General features: G+C 54.5%; 1 long non-coding RNA gene across 1 annotated transcript; it reads right to left on the reverse strand.

The window, feature by feature from the left end:
* Positions 1–21,330: 21,330 nt before the first annotated feature.
* Positions 21,331–24,689, reverse strand: LOC121018268 (uncharacterized). Its single transcript, XR_005785113.1, has 3 exons — positions 24,256–24,689; positions 22,815–22,987; positions 21,331–21,855 (listed from the first exon to the last, which is right to left on the reverse strand). It is a non-coding gene; the product is annotated as an uncharacterized LOC121018268 (long non-coding RNA).
* Positions 24,690–24,932: the final 243 nt, after the last annotated feature.

Genomic DNA, 24,932 nt, shown 5'->3' on the forward strand with positions numbered 1-24,932 from the left:
GATCCCTACCCAGAACCTCTTTCTCCCCAGATGCCCCCTTCTTGGTAAACAGCAGTGAACCTGATAAACAGGAAACTGGGAGTTGTTTTCATTCTCACCCCTCTCCCCTCCCACATCCACTCCATCTGCAAATCCTGTTGGGTCTACCTCCAGACCCGGCCCAAACCCACGGACTCCTCACCTACTGCTGCTGCTTACCTGGCCGACTGTGAGCGTCCCCTACTATCCCCCCCTGCTTCCGCTCTATCCCCCCACCGGCACAGGCTTCGCATGGTAGCCGGAGAAAAACCTGAAAAATTATAAGGCAGATCCCATCACTCGCTACCCTGTTTAAACCTCCCAGTGATTTTCCATTGTACTTGGAATCAAATCCAAACAGCATCCCTTATAAGGCCGCATCCCTCTGGCTTCAGCTGTCTGCTCTCTCAGCCTCTGCCTCGCTGGGCTTCTTCGAACACTGCAAACCCTTCCTCGCCTCAGGGCCTTTGCACAGTCCTCCAGATGGACAGCTTCCTTGCTTCCTTCCACTCTCAGCTTCCCACCCCTGTGTCAGAAGGGCCACCCCGACCTCTCTGTCTCAGTAGCTCCCCCATCACCCCTTACCACGGCCTCCTTTCTATTGGACGTTGTGTTTGCTCATCATTTCCCTGTTTGCTCCCCTTCCAGCCTCCACTTCCCGGTGCCTGTGTGGGAAAGAGCCCTTCTCTCTTTCACAGCCCTCTCATGCCCTGCAAGGTCCATTGCCAAGGTCACGGACAACCTCCAAATCGTCCTATTCTGCAACTCCTTTGTCTTCCTCCTTCTCTCGCTCTCTGCAACTCTTGACGCCCCCTCCTTCTTGGAATGCTTCCCTCCACCCTCCTGGTCCCAGTTCCTTGTCCTTCTGCCTACTCTCCTCCAAGCCCTAACTGTAGGCAGGCCCAAGGTTATTGCTGGCTCTCTGCCCTTCCCTTCAACCATGAACTAATCATACAGATAAAAAACACAATATCCAATAGTAAGGAAAGTAAATGTGATGGTTAATTTTATATGTCAAGTTGGCCAGGCCATGGTACAAACATTATTCTAGGTGTTTTTACATGGGATTAACATTTAAGCCGGTGGAGTCTGAGGAAAGCAGATCACCCTTCATGGTGTGGGTGGGCCACATCCAATCAGTTGAAGGCCTTAATAGAACCAAGACTGACATCCACTGAGCAAGAAAGAATCCTGCCAACAGTCAGCCTTGGCACTCAAACTGCAACACCAACTCTTCCCCAGGTCGCCAGCCTCCTGGCTTACCCTGCAGATTTTGGACTTGCTAAGCCTCCACAATTGTGTGAGACAACTCCTTAAAATACACACGCGCGCGCACACACACACACACACACATTATCGGTTCTGTTCCCCTGGAGAACTCTAATACACTAAGTGATAACTGAAAGTTAACCAAAAGAATCCAAAACTCTTTTCCTTTTTTTTTTTTAAAGTTTATTTATTTGTGAGAGAGAGAGAGAGAGAGAGAAAGAGCATGCACGTGCCCGAGTAGGCAGAGAGAGAGGGGAGAGAGAGAATCCCAAGCAGGATTTGCACTGTGGGCGTGCGGGGGCCAATGTGGGGCTCGAGTTCATGAACCCGTGAGATCATGACCTGAGCTGAAATCAAGAACAGGACGCTTAATTGTGCCATCCAGCGCCCCCCGCCGCCCGGCCCCAAACTCCTTTCCTTAATAAGATTATTCTCACAGATCCAAGTCTGTTGGGCCTGAGAGTCTGGATATCTAGGCGTCAGTCCCAAGTCTGCCACAGGCTGGATGGATGATCTCATCTAAGCTCCAGTCTTGCTCGTATCAATAAAAAGCACCTCTAGTCACCTGACCGCTCGAGGTAAAACCTGAGAGATTTGGTTGGCAGCTTTCCTCCGATCCCCAGGTCTGGTCCACCGGCAAGTTGTCTCCCTTCCACCTCCAGAGGGTCTCCTGGCTCCAAACACTGGCTTCCATCGGCTCTGCTGTCATCCTGGTCCCCGCAACGCCGACACCTGCCTGCCGGAGCTGTCTGCCCCCTTCCCTCCTGCTTTACAGTCTACAGCAGCCAGAGCGAGTTTTAAAATCGTTCTGATTTCTAAAAAACATAAATCCTACCGTAGTGCTTGTATTAGTTTCCTGTGGCCGCCGTAACAAATCACCCCAAACTCAGTGGCTTAAGACACCCAAATGTATCATCTTACAGTTCTAGAAGTCAGAAGTCTGAGATGGGTTACTGGGGCTGCGTGCCTTTTCCACCTTCCAGAGGCCGCCCACACCCTTAGCTCATGCCCCCTCCTTGGATCACTTTGACCTTTGCTCCTCTGACTCTGACCCTCCCCACGTCCTTTTAATAAGGATGCTGTGATTAGACGGGCCCACCTGGATGACCCAGGATAATGTCCCCATCTCAAGATCCTTAACATAGGCACAGGTTTTGGGGATTCAGATACAGACATCTTTGGGGGGTGTCTAGCTCAGCTCTCTAATCCTCCCAACGGGTCCCCACTGCACTTAGAATTAAAAGCAAACATTTCCCCTGCTTTACAACACCCGCCCCCTCCCTGGGAGCCGGCCCGTATTCACCTACTCTGCCCATGGAGGCAATGTTGGTGTCCCCTGCATGCACCAAACACAGTCCTGCCATAAAGCCTTTCTCTTGCTTTCCTTTCTGACTCCAAAGTTCTTCGGCCCCATCTTGTCTTTTAGGCCTCAGCCCTCCTCAGAGAGGCTTTCTCTGGTCCAAAGTGCCTCTCATGGGCCATTTGAAATTGTTTTCTTCGTTGGACTTAATCTGTGCCTGATGTTTTCTTGCTGATTATTTATTTGTTGGTTGTTCATCTCCCCCGTTAGAACGCAGATGTCTTCAAAGCTAGGACCCTGTTGCTCCAGTATGCCGGCAGTGGAACTCAAGTAGTATTTGTTGGATACATCAGTGAGCTTTGGTTTCCTCATTTTTCTTTTCTTCTTCTTCTTCTTCTTAATGTTTATTTTTGAGAAAGACAGAGTGTGAACAGGGGAGGGGCAGAGAGAGAGGAAGACACAGAATCCCAAGCAGGCTCCAGGCTCTGAGCTGTCAGCACAGAGCCTGACGCGGGGCTTGAACCCACAAACTGTGAGATCATGACCTGAACCGAAGTTGGATGCTCAATCGACTGAGCCACCAAGGTGCCCCTCCTCATCTTCCCAATAATCTTACTTTCTGTCTTATCAGCTTCTTTTGAGGAGTAAATGAGGTAATGATAGCTACCACTTTTTGTTGCCAATAATGAGTCAAGCAATGCACTAGGAACTTTACGTTTCACATAGAATGTTCATGTCTTACGGGCACCTGGGTGCCCCTTAGGGTGCCCCTAAGACAATGTTCATGTCTTAGGAGCCTGCTTCGGATGCTGTGTCTCCCTCTCGCTCTCTGCCCCTCCCCCACTCATGCTCTGTCTCTCAAAAATAAATAAACGTTAAAAAAAAAAAAAGAATGTTCACGTCTTAGTTCAAGGTCATCAGTGACAAGAGAGAGAAAGAAAGAAAGAAAGAAAGAAAGAAAGAAAGAAAGAAAGAAAGAAAAGAAGCCCTCTCAAGCCAGCTCAAGGAAAAGGGGGTTTATTGGAAGGCTGTAACCCATGATCTTCAAGCATCCAAGGAGAAGAAACAAAAACGAGAGATGGGCTACTTCCTGAGGACCCAGAGGTGATAGCTGTCACCCTCCATCCCTCCCACTATGAGGCTGCCTGCTCCTTCATCACCACTTCTGTCTGCACTCACTGGGCCTTCTCTCTGAAGACCAGCTTCTTCTGTGTACACATGGCCACCCATGGCCCATCACAGCCTCAACTCTCTACTACCTTACGGCGTCGCTGCCCAGGATGAATTTCTGTCTCCCGGGGTCCCCAGCCTCTTCCAGAAAAAGAGCATCCAATTGCCCTGAATAGAGTCCGCGGTACAATCACCTGCAGGCGGGATGTGGAGGTCATGAGGCACATGTGGCTGCCTGGGCACGTGCCTTCAGGAGGGGTTGTGGATGGGGGCCGATTCCAAAGAAAGGAGCGTGACCAGGTAGTGACCCCCCCAAACACATCTGCTATAATGCAGAGCACTTGGCACAGCCCGGCACATAGTGTGTCCTCATCAAACATTCTCCCCTTCCCACCTCCCTTCCGTTTTACTGGCCCATAGTTCTCTGGCTTCCCAATACCTCTGTCTCCAGCATGGCTCTCTTATCTTTACACCTGTCAATACTACAGGCTGCCCTCCGTGACTTCAAATTCAGCTCAGAAAAAGCCAGATTCTTCTTCCCCCCCAAATTGGCTCGTGTGCCTAGTTCTCCTGGCTCTGCCCCAGCCCAGCTCCAAACCCTGCATCTCCCTTCACCCATCCAAGAGCCTCGGACAGAGTGTCTGCTTTCCTGTCCCCACCCAGCCCACATGGTTGTCTCCTCCTGACCCCTGCCCGGTCCCCATCCCTAGAGAATGAGTGTGCACATGCACGTGGGGCAGAGTGGTGAAGCCCCACGCTTTGGAGCCAGACACACCTGGGTCCAAATGCCAGCGCTGCTCATTTTGTCTCTTGAACTTGACAAGTTCGGTCTCCTTGTGAGTGAAATAATAATAATATGACATAGGGGCGCCTGGGTGGCTCGGTCGGTTGGGCGTCTGACTTTGGCTCAGGTCACAATCTCGCTGTTCGTGAGTTCGAGCCCCGCGTCGCGCTCTGTGCTGACAGCTCGGAGCCTGGAGCCTGCTTCGGGTTCTGTGTCTCCCTCTCTCTCTGTTCCCCCCTGCTTGCGCTCTGTCTCTCAAAAATAAATGAAGATTAAAAAAAACATTTAAAATAATATAATAATTATTATTATAGTTCCTGCCTTACAGGGTCCTTGTGAGAACTGATGTCATTCATGTGAAGCAGGCCTATGTATATTTTCTCAGCGACTGATTAGTTTCCCAGCAATGCGCCAGGAAAACAAAGATAAGTGAGAAATAGTCCCTTTAAGAAACCTGAAGTTTCCTGATAGGTCTGCGTCACTCACTTGCAATAGCTTTTTGACTTCCTGCCTGGCAAGGCCCTCCTGGCAATACATGAACCATTAATTATAGTATATAGCTTTAATTATGTATAACTAGCTCCCAGTTATGGGAGCAATTATAATGATTTAGAAAACATACAGGAGGATTAGAGTGACCCTTAATCCCCCGTTTGTGGTAGAATCCACTCCTTCCAGGTACGCTGTTTTGCAACCATTATATCGCTCGTCGTGTGCAGGGTGTATCAATGATCATTTTACAAGCATTGGGCTATGTCACGAAAGGGCTTTGAAGGGCCCCTGTAAGCAGCTTCTGTAGGTGAAGCGGCGAATGTAACAACACATATTTACGCCCTTTGGTTGTCGGGACGCGTGGGCGGGCTTCTCCCCCACCACCAGTAATGCCCAATGGGTAGCAGGTCTTCACAGTCTCTGCCACTTGAGGCCTGGCGTTTTATGCCTGCGGTTCGTTTCGTGCTCAGGACAATGCTGTGAGCGGATATCATTATCCTCATCTTACAGGATGAGGAAATAGGCCTTGACCATTCGGGCAGCTCCCCTGCGGTGCCGCGGCCACGAATGACACACTCCGGGTTTGGATCCACATCCGTGTGAACCACCACCAGGCTCAGTCGTGTCAGTCAGTGTCATAGGCACGACTCCTTTTTGCATGGCTGGTGTGAGTCCTTTCCAGGCCCTTCGTCCATATTGCCAATGTGCTTACCAGAACCCAGACGGTGCCGGGCACGCGGTAGAGGCCTGAGAAGTACTGACTTGACACGTGAAAAGGGGGACAGTGTTTGTCTTTCTCATTATGGCTTCACTACACTGGGTATTCTCTTTAAAGGAAAAAAGGGGCGCCTGGGTGGCTCAGTCAGCGAAGCATCTGACTTCGGTTCAGGTCATAATGTCATGGGTCGTGAGATCGAGCCCCACGTTGGGCTCTGTGCTGGCAGCTCGGAGCCTGGAGCCTGCTTCCGATTCTGTGTCTCCCTCTCTCTCTCTGCCCCTCTCCTGCTCGCTCGCTGCCTCTTTCTCTCTCAAAAATAAACATTAAAAAAAATTTTTTTTAAACAAAATAAAGAAAAAATGCTTTGCTAATTTGACGGGCTTTCCCTTGCCTTTCTTCGATGCTTGAGAAGACATTTTACAAATGTCTATGATTTCTCTCCTCTGAATTTTGTATCTGTATCGTTCGCCCGTTAATCTTCTCGGGACTTTGTGGGGCTGTTTTCCCCCTTAAGTTGTATAAGATTGTCATATGGTCAGAATATTAGTTATCTGCTTATCATGTTCATTGCAACTGTATCCGTCAGCCTCTCATGGGCCCTTCGCCTCAGATTACATTATTTTGTCTCCCAGGGCTCCTGAGCATGCATCCATTCGCTTGGTTAGACCATCAGTTTCAAAAAGCAGGCAGCACGTGCACCTCAGACCTTTCCCGTATCTCTCAAATCCTTGTCAGGAGCCTGAGCACAAGGCAGATTTCTAATAAATCGTTCTTCTGGGTCACATGACATTTCGTGTGCTTTGTGGACACTCTCCCTCCTTTTGATCAAAGGCTCCCCCACAGGGAAGGGATTACCATTTCCATTTTGCTGACGGGGCACAGAGAGGCTGAGCGACCCACCTGTGGGCAGCACTGATTGTCGGTGGCCAAGCCTGGATCCGAATTCCTACCGCCTGACCCTCCGTCCGTGCTCCCTCCATCACTTGGAGATGCTGGGGAAAGCCCAAATCAACAACGGGCAGCTGGCGTAGGCCCCCAACCCCTTCTTCTTGCAAGCTGGACTCACGGTCTCAGGCTGAGCTGTGGTTTTGCCCACTGTCCATGACCGTGTGTGTGTGTGTGTGTGTGTGTGTGTGTGTTGCATGAGATGAGTGGAGGGAATGAAAAAAAGAAGAGAACGGGGCTGAGAACGGATTGTGGAAGGCCCCGAATGCCAAACCAGAGTCAGACTTTATGGAGTGAAGAATGCTCAGATCGACCACTCACATCCTCGCCCCTCCCAGAAAACAAGACCCAGCCCCGCCCAGACCGCAGGGCCCACAGTAGGGAAGCCCGAGACCTTGGGGGCACGTGAAGTGGCATGGCTAGAAGGAACTTAGGAAGCACGTGGCATGGCCATCGGCGTCCCTCCACCTCACAGAGAGGGAGCCAGGCCCAGCAAGGGGAGGTGCCTTGCCCAAGGTCACACCGCAACTTAGAGACTGGGAAGCCAGGTGTCCCCACTCCTCGCTGAAGCCCCCATCTCCTAATCCCCCAGCCGCTCCAAGCAAAACCAGGGACGCAGACATTTCATTTACTCAGTTCATATGTGTGAAGCGTCTGCTGTATACCAACTTCTCAGCTAAGACCAAACAGAACTAGAAATAAAATGGCAACACGACAGTCTTCATCTCTGCCCGTGAGGGCAGCCCAGAGGAGGAGAGGGACAAGGAAGGTAGCTATTACAATTCAGAGGGGTGGTGCTTCCTTTGGGATGAATTGGAGGTAGTGGGACCACTGAGCAGAGGTGGACAAGCCATAAAGATTCCTGAAGACAGTGACTCTCAAGCTGGCACCAGAGAGAGAGCGCACGTTGGTTAGGCCAAGAGTGGGGAGGAGAGGTCTCTCTCTCTATTTTTAGTGTTTTATTTACTTTTGAGAGAGAGAGAGAGCATAAGAGGAGGAGGGGCAGAGAAAGAGGGAGACAGAGAATCCGAAGTGGGCTCTGCGCGGACAGCAGCGAGCCCGAGCGGGGCTCGAACCCACGAACCGGGAGATCATGAGCTGAGCCGAAGCCAGACGCCTACACAACTGGGCTACCTACCCAGGTGCCCCAGGAAAGGTCTATGAGGGCAAGAGCACATGGGAAGTCCTGGAGGCTGAAGGTAGATTATCATCAGAGACCCAGGAAGTAGGAGATGACCGAGTGCACACTGTGAAGTTGGAGTGACAAGAGATGATGCTACGTGAGCAGGGCTGGTGGGGGCTGCCTGAGTCTGGGTGCACAAAGGCTGTGCCTGCCCCTCCTCCAGCCAGCCTGCCCCAGACAGGAGTGACCCAGAGTGGCCATGCAGCCTGTTAGGTTCAGGCGCCGTGGCCCCTGGACTCTGGGGAGGGGACAGCGGATGGCCCCTCAACCATCCTTTAGAACGAACCCTCCGTTCCGTTCGGTCTAACCTCCAATGCAGTTCAGGGCCCGGGCGAGCTCGGGTTTGGGGAAAAAGCATATCGGTGGAGGGGCAGGGTGGATGGGGCAGGTGCAGGGGCAGGAGCTCCTCCCAGGAGTATGAATCTGTCTGAGGACCTGCATATGTGTGGCTGCCTGCTATGTGCAACACGAACCTGCGTCCCTGGGGATGGGAGCCCGTGTCCGTGTGTGCGTCCATGCACGTTTGCACACGCGAACACGTGTGTGTGTTTGTATGTGTGGGAATCAATGGTCATAGACACGTGCTTGCACCCGTGTGCTTGTGCGACCGTGTGTACTTGCGTGCGTATGTGTTCTCACTTAACTCTAGATCTGATGCGCCCCTCTTTTTCTGGGAGTGGGGAGGAGGGTCAGCATTTGCCAACCCCGGCCCAAGCATTACTCTGCACCCCCGGTGTCCACCCCCGGCTGCCTGCTCTCTGATACACTCCTACCCGGTGGCACCAGGCCAAAGGCTGACTTCTTCTGCCTTCTTCGTGCAGCCTTCCCAGGACCCTGTTTTGTCTGTGAAGAGTTGAACCCCCGGGGCGAGGTGGGCCCGGGTCCCCGAGGCAGAGAAGCAACTCACGGCCACATGCACACGCGTGCCTACCCAACACGCCCACACGTGCAGACATGTGTACACGCGCGTGCACACCATGTATGAGGACAAAGATGCACACACATTCACACTCTTTGGGCACTGGTTCAAGGGACGGAAAGAACCGACCAGGTCGCGGTGTGCCCCAAGCGGCCCGGGTGCCCTGTCCTTGTCCTGCGTCCTACGTCCCACGTCCAGTCCATAGTCAGTGGGTGCCCAGGTCACATGAAGCTGGGGTTGGTGCATGCCCAGGTTTCTGGAAGCCCTCACGGGCATGCTGAGACACAAGAACGTGTAAGGACTTCTGTGCGTGTCTGTGAGACTGTGGGGGACAACGTACCCCTTCACAGGACACTCTCATGCCAGGGCACCTACCCACACAGAAAAGCTGTGGTCCTCTGGGCCTGTTTAACAGTGAAGGGGACAGAGAAAGGGCTTTATAGCCAGACAGGCCCAGCTCTGCTGTTTGTTTTTTTTTTTTTTTAAGTTTATTTATTCATTTTGAGAGAGAGGGCATGAGCAGGGCAGGGCAGAGAGAGAGAATACCAAGCAGGCTCCGCACTGTCAGCGTGGAGCCCCACGCCGCGCTCAAACCACAAGGTCACGACCTGAGCCAAAACCAAGAGTCGGACGCTCAACTGACTAAGCCACCCGGGTGCCCCCCCCCACCCCCCGAGCTCTGCTATTCACTTGGCTGTGTGACCTTGAGAGACTCACTTAACCTCTCTGAGCTTCAGGTGAAGATAATAACGGCACCTACCTCACAGAGTTATGAGAGCATGACGGGTACAAATTCCTTTGTTCAACACGTATTTACATGCCAGTCACTGTGCTTTAGGCACTGCGCTTACAACACTGACCAAAACGGAGAAAAATCTCAGCCGTCCTGGAGCTACATTCTGGTAAGTGCATACTAACACGCGCATTGTCCTGAAGCAATGCCTGGCGCACAGTAGGCACTCAGTAAACGTTTACTTGTTACCCTTTCCTCCCATCTGGTATCATTTCCCCGGCAAGGAGCCCCTCTCACGCCCCCTCCTCCCTCAGCAGTCTTGACTCCAGCCCAGATTCCGGCAGAAGCCTTCTTCAAGGGCAGGAATGGGGTGGGTAGAGCTGTGAAACCCTTCAGGAGTGCAACAGTGAAAAGCACAGCAGTAGCCAGTGCTGCCCTTGGCCTTGGGGCAGGGAGGGGAAGAAGGGCTTCTGTCCTGACTGCCGTTCTTGCGCCTGCAAGGAGAGGTCCCCATCGGGGGTCACTAGGCAGCTCCAAACATCACCAGCACCACCTGCCACCCAGCAAGCACCCCTCCCTTCCCAATGGCGTATGGCTCCTTAGGATTCCGGGGACCGACGGGAGAACCGTAAGAGCCAGAAGAGTCTCCTTGAGGGACACGCTGCCCCTGCTCATCCAGGCAGGATGCTCTCCGACCGAGGTGGACGCCCACGTGGGGGTGCTTGCCAAAGGATGGGACTCCCGAGGGTACAGCCTGCCCTGGACTGGAGACAGGTCTCGCTTCAGGATTGAGTCAACAAGCTTTTACTGAGCCCCTACTCAGGGCCAGGTGCTTTGGCGACCTCAGAGGGTCCTCGCTTGCAGGGAAGTAAACCAAAGCTCGGAGGGCTGAAATGCTTTGCCCCAGATCACAGAGCAAGTCGATGGCAGAGAGGATCTGAACTTGAGTCTGTTCTGACTCTAAGAACAGAAGGAGGAGGCCCTGGTTTGCCTCAGAGCCCAGAGTGTGAGCAGGGAGGGGAGGGGCACCAGGGCACTGGCGGGGGCTGGGGGGGGGGTGGTCTCTGGCAGCGGGGCTCACACGTGTGCCGAGTTCTGCTGGGGAAGGGGCTGCTCTGGGCTCACCGAGATCTAACGAAGAAAATCCTCCCACCTGCTTTGGCGATCTGGGCTGGGGGAGCAGGGGCTGTGACTCATAGGAGGGTGAGCTTGGGGGAAGCGGAGGGAGGAAGGGTGGGCCCTGGGGGCCTCAGCTCCTTGCTCTCCGGTTCTCAGAGCTCCTCAGTCCCACAGCAGCCCAATACTGTGCCCGCCCTCTTAGGGGTTCAGAGAGTCTGCCTGGAGTGCCCCAGGCAGGAGCTATCTGATTTGGTCTGACCCAGCCATGATGGAAGCCACCTGTGGTTGGCGGGAATGCAGAGGGGGGTGGAAACTCTTGTTTCCAAGTTCATGGCTCAGATCTGGGAACTAGTGTTGGTGGACAGGAGGTGCCAACCCATGGACTATTTGGGCAGGGGAATCATCACCTTGACCCTTCACCCTCCTGATTCGCCCCTCCTCCCACAGAGCCTCCCTTTCACCTGGAGCTTCTGGAGAGTTCTCCTGGGGTGTGTGTGACTGGGGTGAGGCCTGCCACTCCGGGTGTTTATCATCTCCCACCCTACCCACCCCGGGCCCCCAGAGTCAGGGGGGGGCTGCTCCCCCTGTCGTAATGTCCCCAGCCTGCCCAAGAAGCAGGAGAGCGGTTGACTCCCTCCCTCAGCCCAGTAACCACCCCCCTCATCTAATCCCCAGCCCCTCCCACCCCCCCCAAACCTCCCAACTGGGTAGGAATGTGTGAATGGGCTGAGAGGAGAGTGTGAGTGTGCACTATGGTGTGGGTGAGTGTGTAGGTAAGTGCGGGTGTATTAAGGAGTGTGGATGTGGGAGGTTTCACTTCTGAGTACAGGTCCACTCGTTCACGTGCGTGTGTATGCGTTGGGGAGAATCTGGGCTGCCGAGCACGTGCGTATGCACAGCTGTGCTCCTCTGGGGTTCCGGAATCACGGAACCCCAGTGTTCCCAGGGACCCTAGAAACCTTTCAGTCCCACCCTGTGCCCTTGCATTTAGTGGAGGAGCCAATATGCATGCGGGGTGCATGTGCGCAGGAGAAGATAGAACGAGGAACAGTTACAATAACCAGGGTTCTCTTCTAGGAGCAGCAGCTGGCCTGCTAGGCACCAGGCCAGGTGCTTGCACACAAGATTTTAAACAGCACAATAGTCCCATGAGGTAAAGAAGGTGATGACCACATTAAAAAAAAAAAAAACTTCTTTCTTATTTATTTTGAGAGAGAGAGAGAGAGAGAGAGCGAGCAGGGGAGGGGCAGGGAGAGAGGGAGACACAGAATCCGAGGCAGTCTCCAGGCTCCTAGCTGTCAGCACAGAGCCCGACGCGGGGCTCGAACTCAAAGGCTGTGAGATCACGACCTGAGCCGAAGTCAGACGCTTAACTGGCTGAGCCACCCAGGCACCCAGGTGACAACCCCCATTTTATAAACCGGGGAACTGAGAGGCTCAGAGGGCTAGAGCAAGGTCACAGGACTCAGAGGGTCAGCGTCCAGACTGGAGCCTAAGGCTTGACCCCGGCCACCCTCTGGCATGCGAGGCTCACCTAGGACTCGTGAGTATTCAGATGGTGGAGGACCTGGGGGGGCGGTGCGTGCGAGGCCCCAAGAGGGGACAAGTGCCCAAGATGTGTAGGCGTGAGGCTGTGCACGCTGGGCGGTGTGTGTCGACTTGTGCACATCTGCGGAAGCTGGGGCTCAAGGGTGGTGTGCGTACCCACGTGAGGTGGGGTGGAAGTGAAGGAGACCTGAGAGTGGACAGGGCAAGGGAGCGGACCCTGAAGGTCTAGGGTGGTGGGGAGGGGGAGGGGGCTGGGGAGGGGGGTGCTAATGCATGTGCTTTTGAGTGAGGGTGTGTGAAGCGTGAGTTTTCCTTTCTTCTCTCTCTTCTCTGACTTCAACCAGGAACAGATGTCTGAGAGGCTAACGAATTGGAAACATCTGAAACAACTGTCCGAGCCGAAGTATAATAAATAGACCTTTCATCGCATTCCCTGCAAGGGGGTTGCTGGGGACGGGCTCCAGGGAGGATCCAGAGGGGCTGGGAATTGCCAGTGGCCTGAGGATGTGTGGGTGGAAGGACAGACAGACTGGCCTCCCCTCTCCCGGGAAGGAATGGCCGCCCCAGAAGGACAGGAAGGCCGACCTGCCCCCAGCTGCCCTCTTAGCAACCACAGGGCTTGGTACTTCTATCTGGGTAGTGGGCTTGGCGTTAGTTCTGGGGTCTGAAATACGGCACCCTAAGGGAGAAGCATTTTGAACTTGGAGACAGGGTAGCAGTTGAGCAGACATGGTGCTGAAGGCTATAAGCCAGGACTGAGCAACCCAGCAGACAGATCGATGTCCTCACCACCCACCCCCTCCAACCCCCCTCCCCCAACCCCCCGGCCCTGAGCTCCTTGGGCCTGGCTTCTGCACCCTCCTCAATGCACACCAATGCCTCCTCCTGGACCTCAGCTTTCCAAAGGAAGATGCATCCCTGGATATATTAGTTTGAAGGGTCTGGTAAGAAAAGCACAGAGGCTGGGGCTGGTGAGGGAAGGCAGGGGGCCTGGAGGCCAGCATCAAACAGGGGGTATCCTGGCTGGCCTCACCCCAGGCTCACATCTGCCACAGCAGATACACGCTCCTGAGAACTGCCCAGAGGCCTCAACCTGACAGGGGCCAGATGCGGCACCCAACAACTCCAGGGAAGGAGACATGGGCAGAGGCAGGCCCAGTAAGCGGGAGAGTCCGGTCCAGGCCATCGAGAGGCTGGGTGTGGGAAGAGGTCAGACCACAGGCTTAAGGATGGACAAAGGTCCCCTAGAAATTGGGGCTCTGGGGATTTGGGCCAGGTTCTGGGCTAGACTGTGGAATTTGTAGCCATGACCTATTGGGTCTCTGGGCCTCTGCACATGCTGTTCCTTCTGCCTGGAACACCCTTCTTCCCACTCTTCAGCCGGCTGCTCCTACCCACGCTTCGGGTTTCGCCTTGAAAGTCCCTGCCCCAGGAGGCCCTTCCCCCAATCCAATACCCAGGTTAGGATCCCCTGCTTTGCGTTCCCTAAAGTCCTGCCTTCACCCACTACAACACTCCTTGCACATTATTGTGACTACTTGATCAAGGATGGCACCCCATTCTGTTCTCTAGCCTCCAAAACTTTGAGCTCGTTGAGGGCAGGCACTATGTTCACTTTACTCATTGCTGTATCCCCGGCACCTATCAGTGTTTGGCATACAGTTGTAAATTTTGTTTAATGTTTCTTCATTTTTTAGAGAGAGACACAGAGACAGAGACAGAGTATGAATGGGGGAGGGCCAGAGAGAGAGGGGACACAGAACTCAAAGCAGGCTCCAGGCTCCACGCTGTCAGCACAGAGCCCAACACAGGGGCTCGAACTCACCAACCGTGGGATCATGACCTGAGCTGAAGTCAGATGCTTAACCGACTGAGCCACCCAGGCGATCCCAGTTACAAGGTTTTTTTTTTTAAGTTTATTTATTTATTTTTAGAGAGGAGGGAATGGGGGATGGGGGAAGGGGGAAGGGTAGAGAGAGAGGGAGAGAGAGAATCCCAAGCAGGTTCTGTGCTGTCAGTGCAGAGCCCAACGTGTGGCTCAATTTCAAGAACCCTGAGATCATGAACTGAGCAGATATCAAGAGTTGGATGGGACGCCTAACCTAACCAACTGAGCCACCCAGGCTCCCCCGAAGTTGTAAATTTCTTTAAGCTAACATTTACCCGGCACTTACTTTGTGCCAGTTGGTGTGCTGTGAGTTTACAAGCCACAACTCATTCAATCTTAACAATCCTTGAGGAGGATACTATTACCACCTATCTTTTAGAGAAGATAGTCAACGGCTGCAGGTGGGGCAGCTGGTAAGAGAGGCTGAGTAAATAAATGAATGAGCCCCAGAAGCCACGCCCTGGGTTAGAGGAAGGCTCTAACCCAGGAATGAATGAGTGGAATAAATTAGTGGAGCCAGGGTCACCTGGAGCTCGGGCCTTAGGCCCAATGGAGGCGAGTTTTGTTCTAGCTCATTCTCGAAGTGTTCATTCTGATCTCTTTAGCCCCAGACGGGGCGGGGAGGGTGTCTCCTCCTTCAAATGACCCTCATCCCCTTCCTCTCCCCCCACCTCAGAGCCCAGGATCCTGTCCCTCCCTGCTAAGTCCCTGCCCAGACGAGGGGGTCCAAATCAGCTATCCTGCCCAGGTTTCCTGACCTTCCCCGCCTTGTCCCCGCCCCCACATTTTCCCTGTCGGCCAAGGGCATCCGGCATCATAGGGACAGGGGCCTGAGCTTCTTACTTCTCCTCCTTTGTTTAAGCAAACAAGCCAAACGTTCTCAGCTTGGACCGGACAAGGTGTCCTCCCTAATCCAAACCAATGCTTCCCTTTGGCAAGGGCTCCCTGTGAATCCTCCTCCCCACCCTCCCCTCCCCAGAGCCCCATCTCTTTGAAAGCCAGCCTCGGACTCTAGCACCTGAGGCTTTGAGTCACTGGAGGTGGATCCCAAAGGACCAGAGCAGTAAGATCCATCTGACCAAAATCGGATGTCGTGAGAGCTCCTTGACCTTGGAGCCAGGACCAAGAGCTGGTCTCCCCCCGGGGTGATATTGCAGCAGCTGGGGAGGGCTGGGGAGAGCCTGCCAGGCATAGGCATTTTCAAGGTCCATACACTTTCAAGGTCCCTTCTAGCGCTGGAGCCAAGGGTTCCTTGCATATAACCCTGCCCTAAGAATGAGGACACGCCTGAGTGTGTCTGCGACAGGCGTTAGCGTGTGCGTCGTTGAGTGTGCCTGTTTGTGCATGCCTGAGCACGTGCCCCCAGAAGCGTGTTCGAGTGTGTAAGTGACCCTTAAGTGTCTACCTAGGGTGGCTGTCTGTGTGTGTTCACGTGTTAGTACCTGGCATTGCGTGCGTGTGACTGGAAGTACAGGCAGCTGTGAGTGCCTGTGTGTGCGCGCACGCGCGCGTGTACGGGTACACGTGACTAACCAGGAGTGAGGGTCTCACGTGTGTCTCCATGTGCCCGTGCGGCCGGGACAGGGCGTGTTCGTGTGGATTGGGAAGGGATGAGGGGCTCCAGCAGCTCGACTTTCACACCCTGCCCTGTCGGGGTGGCCTCTGCACTGCCGGGAACCTGGCTCGGACTCAGAGGATTTCAGACCGTTGGAGAAGGCGGCATCCTGGCCCCTTGTAGTCACCCAGACAAACCGCTGGGTGGGGAAGAAACCGGAGCCTTTGGAGGCTCCCGTGGGCCTAACTCAGTTATACGCTCATTACACAGCTTCTCCACTGTGAACCCAATGTGCCCCCATCCCTAGCAGCTCTGCAGCCACTGCCCCCCACCCCCCACCCCCATGTCTCCTTCAGGGTATGGGGAAAGGCTGAGGGAGAGAGCGTTGGTTCTGGAAGGGTGTGAGGGGCCCCAGCCCTGCCTTCAGGGAGCCCTAATCAGAGAGATGGTATAAAGATGCCTTTGGCTGGATGTTTCTTCCATGTCCCTAAAGGATACAGATGAAGGCAGTGTGGCCTGGTCTCAGCGCCCCCGCCCCCCCTCCCCACCCCAGCTCCATGCTTTAAAGGACTCCCCTCAAAAAGCCTGTTTGTTCCCTGCCTCTCTGGACAGCTCGCGAGGGCTGGGGGCACAGCTCCGAGTCACTCTGGGAAGTGGGAGAGGCCTGACGGCTCTCCCCTCACACGAGATGCACAGTTACTCACACCCTCAAACCTTCACAATTAGACGTGCGGTTTGCAAAACCCAACGCCGGCCTAATGAGAAGCACATTGTCTCCCAGAAGAAGCTGGGAGGAGAGGAGAGGGCAGCTCAGTGCCCTGCCGCCCTGGGGAGGGCCTCCAAGCCCGAGGGAAGGAGGCCAGCCAGGCCCTCTGCCCATCTCCTCCAGCCCCCCACCTCTCCCCTCCTTCTCTTGCAACAGGGTCCCCAGGCCTTCGCCTTCCCTCCTGGGGGGTCATTTGGGAGCCAGATGTGGAGCTCCAGCCTCTGTGAGGGAGGGGGGAGCAGAAGGAGAGAGAGGGAGAATGGCCTTTGGAGTCAAACAGATGTATACACTGGAATTCAGGCTCCACCACTTGCACATGAGCTGTGTGATCCCCGGGGCATGTTTCTGGACCTTTCTGAGCCTTCGTGCCAACACCTCCATGCCCAGGGGTTGCCCGGGGATTAAAGTAGATCATTAACTCAACAACTGTGAAGCAGTGCCTGACACGGTAGGCGCTGGGCACTTGGAGACTCTGGGGGTGGGAATGCAGGGAAGGGGGTCTTTTTTTAGCTAATGTGGGTGGAGGCCAGTCTTGGGTGTTCAGATGAGAGGCCTATGGGAAATCCTGCTCTGCCCCTCAGACTCCCCCAGGGTGGTGTGCAGGTCCCAGCACCTGTACCATAGGGTGTGCAGGACAGAGCGCAGGGCTGGGGCCAGGTGCCAGGCTCGGTCCCTGCTCCACGATTAGCAGGTGTGACCGGGGACAAGCCAGTCCCCTCCGGAGGCCGGGAATTCCTCCGCTGTAAAGCAGAGAGGATCACAGTACTACCTACACCAGAGTGGCGACGGGAGAACTAAATTACCGTAAAGGGCTCCTGATGGTGCCTGGCGCTGGGTCAGCCTGCAGAGAAAGTTCTCTCTCTCTCTTAATCTATTTAAAATTCTCTGTGATTTACTGATCCAATCACTCGATAGACAGGATCTTATTTAACCCTTGAAACACCGTACAAACAACCCGAATGTCCATCAACTGGTGAATGGACAGACAACACGTGGCCCGCCTGGAAACAATAGGACTCAGCAATAAAAAGCCATTACGTGCTGCTACATCTCCAACATGGGTGAGCCTCAAAACGTGATGCCAAGTGAGAGAAGTCAGACGCCAAATCCCACATGTTGTGTGACTCCGTTGATAGGAAATGTCCAGAAAATGCAAACCCATAGAGACAGAACCCGGGGTGCAGGGTGGGAACAGGGAGTGGCCTCAAACGGGCACAGGGGACATTTGGGGGGTGATGGGAATGCTCTAAAATTGGACAGGGGTGATGAGCACGGCTCTGTATGTTCACTAAAGATCACTGGATTATACACTCCAGGTGAGTGGGTTTTATGAGTGAGGGTTATACCTCGAGAAAGCTATTTAAAAAAACATACAAGACGAACATTATTAGTCTTTTTGTGCTTAAAAAAATTCACAGGAAATTTCTGGAATTCAATGCCAGGGTTGTTTGCTTCCAAAGCCCAGTATTGCAGTCCTTCAATCTGGGAGATAAAAACCAAACGAACAGGGGCGCCTGGGTAGCTCAGTCGGTTGAGCGTCCGACTTCAGCTCAGGTCATGATCTCGAGGTTTGTGGGTTCGAGCCCTGCATCAGGCTCTGTGCTGACAGCTTGGAGCCTGGAGCCTGCTTTGCATTCTGTCTCTCTCTCTGTCTCTGCCCCTCCCCTGCTCACACTCTGTCTCTGTCTCTGTCTCTCAAAAATTAAAAACGAAAACAAAAAATGAACAAACAACCGGAGGTGGACATCCCGAGTCCAGTTTACTCTTTCCACTCAGTAGCCAAGAACTGACTCACAGAAGTGAGGTGAGGAGCAAGGAGGGGGTACCGAGCCCCCAAAACAGGCCTTCCCCAGGGAGGGGCTTCTGCCCTCGCCTTCCCAAGGCACCGCTGAGTGCCTGCTGCCACGGCCCCCATGCCCTATATACACGGGTAGCATATACCGTGCATTTAAAGCCATATTTTGAGCGCCTCTGAACTTCCAGGCTTTGCACTCAGTACAGATGTGTTTCTCTACTTCACAGTGATGCTACAAAGTAAGAATTATCCTTTCCATTTTGCAGATGAGGAAACTGAGACTCAAGTAGACGAAGGAGCTTGGCCAGTGCTCGCTTCGGCAGCACATATACTAAACAAAGCAAGGCCACACGACTGCATACCAGGTGGGCCTTTTAAAAGAGGTTGAAAGTGCAAAGCCTCCATTTTTGCCAGTTCACCAAGGTGCCCCGGATGAATCGTCGGCCATCTATTTCTCTCTGTCTCTCAGAGTCTCTGTGTCTACCTCCCTCGGTCTCTGTCTTCCCAGCTCCCTCTTCTATCTGCCGGCCTTTCTTTGTCTCTCTTTGCTTGCCTCTGTCTCTGTCTCTGTCTCTGTGTGTGTGTGTCTCTGGCTCATTTACTTTTTAATAACCACAATAATGAGAAAAGCTCCTTTCCGACCCTCCTGGGGAGGGAGACAAAAGGAGGGGAGTTCAGGGAAGAAGGGGAGGGATAACCTCCCCTCTTGCTCCTGAGAAATTTAATAAAGGGCCTGAGAAAGTGCTGGGCTCCCCCGGCCAGTACCCTGGGAAAGGGGGCGGCCCCCTCCCCCACCACAGACATCAGCTCTGCACGGGCCTGGGGTCAGGGGAGGGAATGTCTCCGGGCTGGGCCCCCTTCTCCAGCTCACAGGCTTTATCTCTCCCCTCCCTGCTGGTGGGAGCAGTTCCCCCAGCTAATCCGCCCCTGAATATGGTCCATACCAGACTCCCTCCCCTTGACCCAGACCTGCCTGCTTTCCCAGGAGAGCTGCTCAGAGGGGAGAATCACTCATGAATTGTAGCCTCTGGACGCACAGGAGGTCAGGCGGTCCAGCCCCCCCTGCCGTGTCCAGGCCAGCTCCCCACAAGGCCGTGCCCAGCCCCCCACCAATGTCTGGCAAGAGGGGGCTGGGCCTGCCCACCCCCACCCCAGCCTATGAGGGACCTGATGCCAAAGTGTTCAGCTGACTCCAAGACCCTCCCTGGACTCTCTAGCCCCCAGCGGGAGAGAGCCCAAGATCCTAGGAGAGAGAAGGCTCAGCCCTCCCTTCTGCCCCCTTGAGGACCAACGATGCCTACGATAGGTTACAGGCGTCCACCAGCCTCCCCGCACCCTCCAAGGGTCACCGGTGGAAGACTGTCCTGGTCCAATCTCAGGGAAAGGAAGGCCAGACGCTGCCATGCAGCTGACATGGACCCACAGTGAGCAGTGGGATTAGTAAGATGAGGCCAACTCATCAGACGGAGCACTGAAGCCAAGGGCGGTGGTACAGGTGGGCAAGTTCGGCTCGCCAGCCAGGAATGTGCTCCAGGGTCCTGTCTGCCCAGGGAGGCTGTCCGGGCATACTCATCCTGCTGCTCCCAGGTGTCTGGACAGCCTTTCCCGTCCGCCAGGAAACCACACTTTGGCAAAGCTGACAGGGTCTCCCACCTGGCCAGGAACTAGAAGCGGGGGAGCTGGGGCGTGGGGCCGAGGACTGAGCATGCCTTCACGCACTCATTGGCTTGCTCTACTGTTCCTGGTGCTGATTCCCAGGGATGGAGGGAGAGAACTGACAACGGTTTGTTCTCCAGGCGGCTTGCAAAGCACCAGGTACCGCGTTAACGCCTGATCTCACCAGACTGTCGCGGCGATGTCACATGCCATCTGCACTTTAAAGCTGAGAGAGTCAGGGGTGCGGAGAAGTTAGGCCGCTTGTCTAACGTCACGCAGCCGATCAAGAAGAGTCACATTTCAAACTTGGCATTGAATGGCATTGATTGGAGCATGGCTGTCTCGGAGGCCTGGGCATGCTGGAAGAAAGTCCTGCACAGAAATGAAGCAGGACTGGGTTCTGGGAGGCACCGGGAGGGGCAGGAGGATGGGAGCCAAGAGACAAGAGGGTTTTGGAGATGGCTTCAGCTGGGACTTAGTCCTACTTCGTTAGGAACAGGGAGGCAGAGCAGTGACCTCACAGGCACTGTTGACAGATCCTGGCTGCTGACAGGCTCTGCTCAGACTAATAGAACTGCCTGCCTGCCTGCCTGCCTGCTCGCGTCTCTGGTGCCCAGTGGGCAGCCAGAAGCAGCCCACACCCCTGCACACCTGGACCAAAGGGCTGGCCTTGCCTTTCCCTGGGCCCCTTGCCCGGGGCCATGGGCAGAAGGGAGAAAGGGCCAAGAGATGGATGGAGTGGGGAAACAAACACATCCCCAGCTCCCCGCCTGATTCTGCGCTGTGCTGGGGCCTTCGATGTGTATTGATGAGGCCCCTGGGCAGCTCCCTGCCCCACCTCAAGGAACCAACAGTCTGGCATACTAGAACCTTCTCAGAGAGCTGTGGCCGTGATAAGTGGAGTTTGGTGGGCACCGAGTGGAAGGCAGACAGGCCAACTCACAGAGTGTCTGAGCTCCCAAAGGCCCCTCTCTTGGGCTGTCAGACAGCATGGTGAGGGAAGGCCTGGCTGATTCCTTTTCTAAATCTGCAGAAGCAAAAGCCAGAAAAGTAAAATATTTCCCAGCTACCCTGCCCCCACTGGCAAAGCACTTTGTGCCTTTTAAGACCCTTCCTTGTTCTCTCAGATTATTTTGGTCCTCCAATCCTTCAAGATAGGAGTTACAATCTCCATTTTAAGAAAGAACATGAGGCCCAGAGAGGTAAAGAGCTTTGCCTGAAGACACACAGCCAATAAGGAGCCGTGTGCGGAAGCTGCATCTTCCAGCTCCTTGAGTCTGGAGTGGGGAGGCCTCCAGTAGATGCTGGGGTTGGCCCAGCTTGAGGGAAGCTGAGCTGGTTCTGAAGCCTTCTCTCCTGGGGGTGGGGGGGGGGGGGGCGCAGCTGCAGGTGGACCGGCCCAACTCCTGCCTGGAGTTTAGCATCCGCCTGCCTCACCCCCGTGGCCGGTGGGCGAGCAGAGGTTTTTCAGGACACGTGTTTCCACTTTCACTGGAGTTGGGAACTAATATCAGAAAAACCTGTGAAGCTGCTAATGGGATAATGGAGAGAGTATTTATTTATTTTTCGAAGGAGGCCTGTGAAGACTGGGGCAGGCTCAATGTGAGGCCGCAGAGGCGGGAGGTCAGCCTGCTGTTAACAGGGATTAAGCAGATAGCGTGGAATGAGGGGGTTTCCGGGGCAGAAAGCTGGAGGCAGGGGCTGGCCCGGTGCTCTCAAAGTTAGCTCCCCCAGGAGAGAGCAAGTCTGGACACAAGGACTCAAGTCACTTCTAGACGGGGTCGGGGTTCGTGCTCGGAGCTTTCCTCCACGCCTGCTTCCTGCTGTCCCTGCCCAAGGCGCAGGCCCCCAGAGGTCATCAGATCAGTCTCCTCTAGGCAGTGTGTCCCCAACGGCATCCCGAGGAAAGTCTGGGTCTGCCTCCGTGCACAGCTTCAGGAGGGAGGCGGTTCATTTTGGTCCTTCAGGTGGAGCAGGACATCCCCAGGAACCTAGTTCTGTTTGAGAAATGTCCTCTTCACAAGCATGCCACAGCGGGCCTAGCATCCTCTGTCTCCACTACTAAACTGGGCTCTAGCATTGCCCTTGAACCTCCCAGTCCTAACCTGCTTAGGAGCCCCACTGAGCTTGAGAACAAGTGTCTTAGAGACCATGCAGTCCCATGGCTTCTAGCCATGAATTTGGCAGAGATGCTCAGAGGCACAAGGGCATGGTGGGACCCCAGGCCCTCCCCCACCCCAACCAGAGCAGCCCCACTTTTGTTTGTTTTCCTTCTGGGCATTCTACCTCGGATTTCTCTCCAAATGCCAAAGTGCCTACTCCTGTAAAAAGCAAGGGAGCACTTCATCGTCTCGCCCCTCACCCACTCCGTATGGCAGAAATAACTCAGGGCTCAGAGAGAAGAGACTTGCCCAAGGTTACACACACTGGGTCCTGACTGCAAGTTCCTTGCCTCCTGGTCCAGGGCTGTCCCACCACGACCCTGCTGGAATCACCAGCATGAATTTGGGAGACTGAAAACATCACTTTAAGGAGCGAGGAAGTGGGGAGGAGAGTGTGGGTTGCGGTTTCCTGGGCCCCTGTAAATCCGTTTCATCATCTCTCTGGGCCAGCACAGGGCCTGCCCTTCTTGCTGGGCTGCCGGGGGGTGAGTAGTCCTGGCCCGGGTTCTGGGGTCCTCTGTCCAGGTCAGGCTGCATTTCTCTTTTCGACGCCAGCCTGGGAGGCGAAGGTTCTGGAGACTTCCACCCCACTGCTTCCTCCACTACCACCTGGTAGGCATTCCAGGATTCCCGCTGCCTCAGGACATGCACTTAGCAAGCACTTGCCATGCTTCGGGGAGGCCTGGCTGCCCATGGCTTGAGAGATCACCCCCCTCCATCATGGGTGCCTCTCCACCAGGGAAGCTCTTAAGGTTCTGGTCATACACAGCTCTGCTTTGCCAAGCCCCACTTACCACAACTACGTTCTATTTCCTCGGGAACATGGGCTTGACATTTGAAAGTTCCACTTCCAACCTGTCCCTCACCCCCACTCGCTTTCCTGTTCTGGTCCCTGGCGCAGTCTTTCCCTCAGGGAAGCAGGGAGAGGTGTTCAGGGAGGACACCCATCTGCCCCCATGCTGCCTGGCTGTGGGACAACAGGCTTAAGTTATTCCTGGAGATTTAGGCAGACATCGGGAAGAACTTCCTGACCAATAGGGACTTCGAAACCAGAACAGAAACCAGAGGAAGAGGGCGAGATCATTGGCCCTGGAGATAGTCCATACTGGCTGGGTGTGGGGGAAGCCTGAGGGACTGTCCAAGGTGGAGGTTGGTTACCTCTCAAGGGCCCCAGTCCTACACCTGGTCACAGGCCCAAAGTCCGTGTTTCACTCGTTTGTTTGACAAATAATATTTGTGGAGCACCTACTCTGTGCTGGACATCTACTGGGTTCTGGACAAGAGTAGACAACAAGAGACACAGTGCCGACCCACCCGAGGTCATGGACAAGGAACTGGGCAACGTCAAGGTATACGTTGTTAGTGATAGAGAATGGGGAGCTGATGACAGGACACGTGAGCCAGTCAAGAGGGGAACTCGGAGGACTTCCTGGAGGAAGAGGGCTTGGACCAGAAAAAGAAGGAAAGCCCCGAACAGAGGAAGATCCTAGAACTATGTGGGCCTGGGACCTGTGCCCCAGTGAGATGCACCCAGAACCTCAGCTGGGCTCGTGTCAGGGAGCCTTTCCCTTTCATGGGTGATTTGCAGAAAATGGATAGCCCAGCAAAGAGGAAAATGAAATCACCAGATCACATGAGTGACAGTATCCTGGATAGACATCCCTATCAACTGTACATTTTGAGCCTCGCGCTTGGCACACACTAGGACCTCAATCAATTTTTGTTAAATGAATAAGACATTCGGTCAGTCTGGAACTCAGTCCTCCCCTCCCACTGGCCTCCTTTCTCCTCCAAACCTGCAACTCGTCTCAGCTCAGGATCCCACCAGGAGAGAATTAACCTCCAAGACATCCCAAGAAATGTGTTTACCAGGTCTTTCTCCTATAACTGTGTCCTACAAAGGAGTAAAACCAAAGACAGCTGTGCTAAGAGTATAGTGACGTGTGCTGAGTGCTTTCTATGTGCCAGGCACCGCTCTGATCACACCCCATTCATGCTCACATCCAGCCTCACAACCGCCGTGGATGATGCACTCCATCACGGTCTCATTTTTGCAAATGAGGTCACGGAAGCGCAGAGAAGCTGTGTATCTCACCCAAGGTCATGCAGCTAGTACATGTGGAAAGAAGCACTTTCTGTGTTCTGCAGGGTGTCAGGCATAGTTGGGGCCTTTAGTTGTTAGACCAATTAAGAGAAGCAGGTATCATCTAAAGCTCGGAGAGTGAAGTGGCTTACCCAGCCTGGAATGATGCTCCTTGCCTCGCAGTACAGTGCTCTCTCCTCTGCACCCCATCAGTTCCCTGGGGTCTTTCTCAAACCGGGGTGCGAAGAGCTGCCCCTGGCCAGCTTTGGGAATGAAGCAGCTCCAGGAGGAGAACTGGCCCAGTGACTCGCCAGCAGGATTTATGTCCCGTCTAGGGCGGACAGTTTGGCTGCTGTATGAAAGGCTGCGCAGAGCTCAAAGATGGAACTTGTTCCCATTAAACGATTGCAAATGTCAGGCAGCACGGCCTGGGAGCTCCTTGCGCACGCACCCAGGCGGCTGGGGGCCAGGCCGACCGGAACGAGCATGCCGGCTGACCTCATGGTTCCCCCTAATGCAATTAGAGACCACTAGGAGACGGTGGGTTCCAACACAGAGCCTGAGCAACGTGCTCTCCAGGGGACACGGGGCACCCCGCCCCCCTCCTGAGAGATGGCGCTGGGACAGAGGGTGTTGTTCTAATTAATTGACTGAGATCCATTCCAGTGCAGATGGATGCAGAAATTACCTGCAGATGTGACTGCGCACAACCATTTTAACTGTCTGGGCTGTCACGCAGGCTCGGGGAGCCAAGGCTTCTCGGAGCCGGGTCCATTCCATGCAGCCCCCTGCCGCCGGACAGGGCAGACTTGTGCCAGCCTGAACTGAT

Source organism: Herpailurus yagouaroundi, unplaced genomic scaffold, assembly GCF_014898765.1.
Source record: "Herpailurus yagouaroundi ecotype Mexico unplaced genomic scaffold, PumYag 77, whole genome shotgun sequence".
NCBI lineage: Eukaryota > Metazoa > Chordata > Mammalia > Carnivora > Felidae > Herpailurus > Herpailurus yagouaroundi.